Genomic DNA, 7,083 nt, shown 5'->3' with positions numbered 1-7,083 from the left:
ATCACCAAACTTCTGTGTCAAGACACTCAACGCGCAACCTTCTCTCTCGTGAACGTAGAGCGTGAATGGCTTACTGTAATCAGGTGTGCCCAATACAGGAGCTGAACACAAAGCTTTTCGTAATTCAGCAAAACTCTCTTGACATTCATCAGACCATGGCACCGGACTCGGAACATTTTTCCCAGTCAAAGCTACCAACGGTTTTGCTAAAAGTGAAAAATTTGGGATCCATTGCCTACAGTAAGAGGTAATACCTAGAAAGGCACGTACTTCCCTCTGTGTGCGTGGAACACTCATCTGCGTAATTGCTTTTATTCTTTCTGGGGTCAACTTCCTTCCCTCCTTTGATAAGAGGTGACCTAGGTAGGTTACTTCTTGGCAGCAATATTGCATTTTGGAAGGTGACACCTTATGATTCAATTTAGACAAATGATGCAATAGTGAAATTGTAGCTGCTTTGCAAGTTTCCTTGTCATCGGCAGCCACCAAAAGATCGTCTACGTACTGTACTAGGGCAGAACCTGGAGGAAGGACAAAAGAATCTAACTGGCTTTTTAAAGCTTGACTGTAAATAGATGGACTTTCACAGTAGCCTTGTGGAGCGCGTTTAAATCTGAAACTGCGACCTCCTAAACAGAAGCCAAAAATATCTCTGCTTTCCCCGGCTATCGGAATGCTGAAAAAGGCATTCTTCAAGTCGATGACTGAGAACCATGTAGCTGTAGCAGGAATCAAGGTTAATAAGGCAGTAATGTCTGGCACTACAGGAAACTGCGGAATTACAATCTTATTAACTTCTCTAAGGTCTATGACAAACCTATAGACTGGAGGCTTTGTAGGATCTGTTCGCTTCAGAATCGGTAAGACAGGACTGTTACAGACATTTCCTCGCGTTTCTTCAACCACATCTTTTTTAATCAAATCTTGCACAATCAATAAGAGTGCACGCTCACCTTCATTCGATATTTTATATTGAGGAATTCTTGGAAATTTCACATTCGCTTTCAAAGTTACTACATACGGTGGAATCTCTAGTAGACCTACATCATTGGGACCAGTCGCCCAAAGAGAATCAGGGAGTGAACGTAGCTCCGGCGGGAGTGCGTCCATTGACAAGTACATCGGAGAGGTGAGTCTTTTACCCAAAGTAAGCTGTACTCCTTCCGGAGAACAGTACAATGTCGCATATAGTCGTTTTAACAAATCTAAACCAAGCAGATTTTCATTACAACCTGTCGTCAAAATTAAGGGTGCTTTCAATTGACACGGTCCAACAGAAATAGACAAAGGACCAGATATCGGGTTGTACACAGGGGCGCCTGAAAAACCTACGGAAACATTTGTTGAGCCAGACAAAGGTGCGCCAGGGAGTTTCGCATGCATGATAGAACTTTTTGCGGCACCAGTATCCAACAGAAACGGTTCGACTACACCTGATGTTGCTACTGCGACATAAGGCCCACTCTGATCCACTGGAACTGATACTACTCCCTCTCTCTGTCTATGGCTGTCCTAGTACCCATTTTGTTGAAATCCCTCTTCAACTTCACAATAATCCTCAACAAGATATTGCTGAGATCTATTCTGTTGAGCTGACTGTACATTTCGCTGATCAAAGTGATTAGAAGGACGATCATTAGTTTGTGGAGGCATAGCACCTCGTCCTCGACCTCTAGAATTCTGTGCAAAACCACCACGACCTCTCTGAGCTGCTGCCGCATTATTTTGCGCTAAAATCTGACAATCATTTTTATAGTGACCCTCTTTCTTACAGTACGCACACTGATTCCACTGGTATTGAGGCCTGGTCGAATTATAATCTGTCTTTTGATACGAATTCTGTTGCATATTAGTCTGATTCGTGCGAGGCGGATACGCCTGCTGTAAAAGAACTTTAGTCTTTAAATCTTTCGTTTTCTTCTCTGATTTCTCCTTTTCCTCTTTATCCCTATTTTCATAGTACTGTGCAGTCGCAAGTATTTGCGCTGTCGTAGATACAGCCCACGCACTTTCTGAGTCTTTCAATTTATTGCATAATTCGGGTAACAAATTATGCACAAATTTATCGACAAACAATCTCTGTCCTCCTTCAGTGCTCATGTCCTGACCACTATGGTCTACAAAAGTCTCTTCGAACCTCGTGAAGAAGTCGGAGACACTTTCGTCTTTCTTCTGCTTGCATGCGGATAATTTATCCCAATTAACACGCAATGCTGGCATCAGAGTCTTCATTAAATCTATTATTCTACCTGGAAGATTAGCAATTAGGGGTTCGGGTTTCGCACCACCTGTTTGTTGAGCATCTGCTGCAGTGATAGCTGCCCAATCACCACCTAAAGCAGCCTGATGATCCTCTCTACGAATTTTAGCCCACACTGGTTGTGGAACTACATTACCAAACAACATATCAATGTCGGCTAAGTTCATTATACAAGCCTCAACTGTCTGTGTTAATTCCTTGTAATATCCGGCTGGATTCTTACGTGGATCTGGCAAGGCCTGTTTCACTGCTAACACTTCTGCTCGCTTCCACGGAATATGTATCCATACTCTTTGGAACTGCGCTGGAGCAGCTGCAATACCCGCATTATCATCACGTTGTACTGCTTCGCGCCAAATTGGAGGAACTTCCCTCATAGGATATTGGCGACTTAGCTTCATTCTACCTTTCTCTAAATCTCTCGGCGAACGAAGAGATGGATCAATCCTAAAACTCAAAATGAGTTCCATCGCTTCCTTTATATTATCGCCCACTATCATTCCAGCAGCAAACTCTTTTTGAATCTTAATTAAATCTTCCAAATCTGATTCGACATCGTCTTCTTCTATTTCCTCACGCAACAACGAGCACATCTCATCAAAGACGTATCGTTGCGTTGGCTCTCCCCATTGCATAAATGTCTCTAACACATCTTTCGTACTATATCTTCTAACTTTTGTAATCCATCTGAGAGCTGTGGAGTCTAAAACTCCCCGTTCCTCAGTACTTGGAAGCTGACTCCGTCTCTGAACAGAGTCAGGAGTAGGAGTCTTAATCAAGGTTTTATATATAGGCGACAGCATATTAGTAACAGAATCAGTGATTCTTCGACGAACAGAAAGTGGAGTTAGTACACTCGCAGACATAGAGAATGCAGTAGAGGTAGGAATAGATGACGAAACAGTAGGAGTATCGAGGAAAATAGTTTGAAGACCAATAGGTACAGTGGTAGGTATAGGAGCGGGCAGTGCAGGAAGAGGAGGAGCTGTAGGAACATTTACATTCACCACAGGAGGTATAGGAACTTGATTCTGAGGAACAAGAACACCAGGTTGTCCAGCAACCGGCAATTGAACATTCGGTATAAGTGGAGCCGTAGCACCTTGTGCATACGGTGGAGGCGACCGTAACAGATAAGATAGCAGAGGATCGTTTTCGGAATCCTCCAGTATCTTAGCCATTTTCGATGGCAAGGCAGGATAGCACTTGTCAATCGCTAAGTTACGCTCTCTAATGGCTACATCTATGGCTTTCTCACACTCGTCAGCCTGCAACTGCTTAGTCGCTTGCTCTAGAGTTAACTCTTCTAGTTCTTTTTGCTCTTTCTTCAACCTTTTCATTTCTCTCTGTTTGGATTCTTTCCGCCAATAACGAAAAGAGTCAAACATTGCCGGCCGGGCTTTCTTCCTAAACAATTTCGCTTCTAAATTGTCGAGAATCTCTTGTTCAAAACTACCATGCAGTGGCCAACTAAGGACACCATCCTTCTTACAATAACGGACCCATATCTCATTATAAGTTATAGGACCCACACCATACTTACAATATAGGTCATATAGGGGAGTCCCAATCGGAGGAACCAGACAAGAGTCCTCTAATTGTGAGTCACTGTTGCAACTAAAACAAGACAACATTTTCCGACTTACCATTTTCAGTCCGGAACACAAAACAAACAAAACACGAAACAAATTGTGCACTTGAACCAAGAACTTAGGCCTACCAAAACGAACTGATGTATCGATACCCAAAACTGAACCAAATAGATTATCGTAACCAGAACAACTAGTGATAATCTTACAAAACCAAACCAAACCAAGAACCGATCAAGGATTTTTAACAATCCTCACAAAAATAACCAGCTAGCTATCACTAAATACTTAACTGAGGCACTGAAGACGTCACCAAGGAGAAACCCGTCACGTTTCGCCGTACTAAGGACTGCACCACTTCGGGTCCAAGACAGGGCGACGGTCAAGGCAACGGCCCACTGCAGCCGTCCTGAACGGGAACCCTCGTGGAAGAGAACTTCAGGGCCACTTTTGCGATATGCCGGGATCGATGAAGTGGGGCGCCTCCCTCAGGAATCTTCACACGAAGCTTCTCGAACTCTTCGGGCTTTTGGACCGGTACCGAATGACGTCGCCCCACGTTGGGCGCCAATTGGAGTTCTGGACTTTTTTGGTTCCGTCCAGAGGTGTCAGGGTACAACACCCGAAGACCCCGGAGTTCCACCTGCCTTGGTGCACAAATGAACAGAAACACGGGCTTCTCGATGGTGGCGTCAAAGACCAAAGGTTTATTACTGCAGGGACACAGAAGTCACAGAATCTACACACGGGCAGAATCTAGGAGACTGTTCGATTTGTACAAAGTGGGTTGCTCCTTATATACTAAAAATTGTGCTCTAGGCAAATATTTCACATGTCGGTACATTCCAAAACCTTTGTGTCTCTAAACAATAAATATTTGGCGTTACACAGGAACTGTCGATAATATCTGATACCAAACATCACGAAGAGGGGTTCCCACCAGTCCATCACAATCCCTTGTCAATATTGCATTCAAGACCCGGACCGCCTCATCGTAAAGTTCGTTACCTCCCCCTAATAAAGGCCCAGAAGGAAAAGAGTAGAGCCAGGTGCAGGAGATAGAAAAGCGGGATAAGAGATGTTTGTGGGTTGTAAATGGGCAAGGCTACCGGCTTCGGCCGCCTAATCATGATCAGGTACAATGGACAGGAAAACCAGTTCAGGTGGGCTGGCCTCGGGCAGAGGAGGCAGCCTTTGTCGAGTCATGCAGCTTCAGCGTGATCTGGTTTAAGGTGCACGTGTCATGTAAAAGGTGAATCTCCGGCTAAGGCTACGTGTCCTTAATCAAAGTGAAGTGAATGAAATGATCAGAGGCTATTGCATATGTGAGGGCAAGGAACCACAAAATGGCGGCCATGATCTTAAGATGGATGCCGTGGGTATATCAGAAATGTGTCAGTGGAAGGAGTGCTCTTGCTCGTAGCGTAGCGAAAACACTAGGATATACTAAATGGATCATTTGCGGTTCGCTGATACTAATTTTATGTATTTCCGACAAACTTGAAAACACGGGTTCAAGTCGTCACGGAACCGTCACGGAACCTCAGACTAAAATAGAGTAAGGATATTAGAGATATGAATTTAGGGGGAAAACCAAACCATCGAAGTGCTTGAAACATAAAATCCCACCCTATTCTATCGAATGCTTTTTCAGCATCTAGGGAAATAGCAGCGAGGGGGGTAGAAAGGGAGGGAGCTTTACTCAAAATATTAAAGAAGACACAAGAGTTGTCTGATGATAGGCGACCTTTAACGAATCCAGATTGTTCAGGGCCTATAAGATCTGGTAGTAAGGGATCTAATCGGAGAGCTATAATTTTGGCGAAGATTTTATAATCAGTGTTTACTAGTGATATAGGGCGATAATTTTTACAAAGGGTATGATCTTTATCCGGTTTAGGTATTAAACAAATTAATGCTTCTTGGAAGGTACCCTGAGAGGAGCCGGATGCCGCAAAGGATTGGAATAACAAATGTAAATTTGGGAGAAGAAGGGAGGAAAAATGATTGTAGAACTCAATGGTAAAACCATCGGGCCCTGGTGCTTTACCTCGACGAAGGATAGAGATTGCATGAGAGATTTCCGAAGGGGTAATGTCCAAATCTAATGAATGGAAGTCAAGATGAGAAGATTCTGGAGGAGGGATGTCTTGAAAGTAAGTAAGAACATCATTAGGGTCGGGAATAGATTCGGGAGTGTAGAGAGTTTGGTAGAAGGAAACGAATTGAGCTAATATGTCCTTATCTTTAAAGAAAGATACACCAGCTGGGCCTTGTAAGGATTCAATTTTTGTTCTTTCTTTTTGTATCCTGAGATAATTGGCCGGAAGTCTGCCCATCTTGTTCTGTCCACCGTAATAGCGGGAATTGCATTTTAGAAGAGAATTAGAGGCGGCGTTGGTGGTATATTTATTAAAATCAAATTTGGCAGAAATAAGTTTCAGAAGAGAAGATTCAGAGTTTGAATTATAGTAAGCATATTCTAACTTCTTAATTTTATCTAAGAGTTGAGTTGACTTAGAGATTGATTGCTTTTTCTTTTGAGAAACGAAATTAATGACGAATCCCCGTGCAGCTGCTTAAAACGAGTCCGATATCATGACAAAGGAAGATTCTGGAAGATGGTTAAGTGTAAAAAATTCAGTGGAAAAATTTGTAAATTGGGTGCAAAAATTAGAATCAAGGAGTAAAGAATTATTAAATCTCCAGCGGCCTGAGTGAGGGGAGTAGGGGATAAGGTCAATGTCCACAAAAACGGGAGCGTGGTCTGAAATTAGAATGGATCCTATGTCTGAATGAATGGCGAGTTGTGCTAATGGTTTGCTGAGGAAGAGGTAATCAATGCGTGATTGGGAGTGATGAGTGGGGGAATAGAAAGTGTATTCTCTGAGATCTGGGTTACATAGCCTCCAAATGTCAACTAAGGCATTATGCTGTATAGAAGAGACGAACTGGGAATGCATTTTGGAAGGAACAAATTTAACTTTTGAATTTCTATCTATAAAGGGGTCAAATACTTGGTTGCAGTCACCGCCAAGAATAACATATTGGTCATTGAGGGTAACAAGTTTATCAGAAATAGCAGGCCAGAACAATTTATCAACACCTGTAGGAGCATAAATATTGAAAATAACTATAGGTATTTTATCTATAAGAAGATTAACGATAACCCAACGACCATTAGCGTCGCATTCTTGAGATACAATTGAAACATTTAACTTTTTATGACAAAGT

This window comes from Lissotriton vulgaris, chromosome 2_1, assembly GCF_964263255.1.
Source record: "Lissotriton vulgaris chromosome 2_1, aLisVul1.2, whole genome shotgun sequence".
NCBI classification, from domain to species: Eukaryota; Metazoa; Chordata; class Amphibia; order Caudata; family Salamandridae; genus Lissotriton; species Lissotriton vulgaris.
This window is presented reverse-complemented; position numbering follows the sequence as displayed.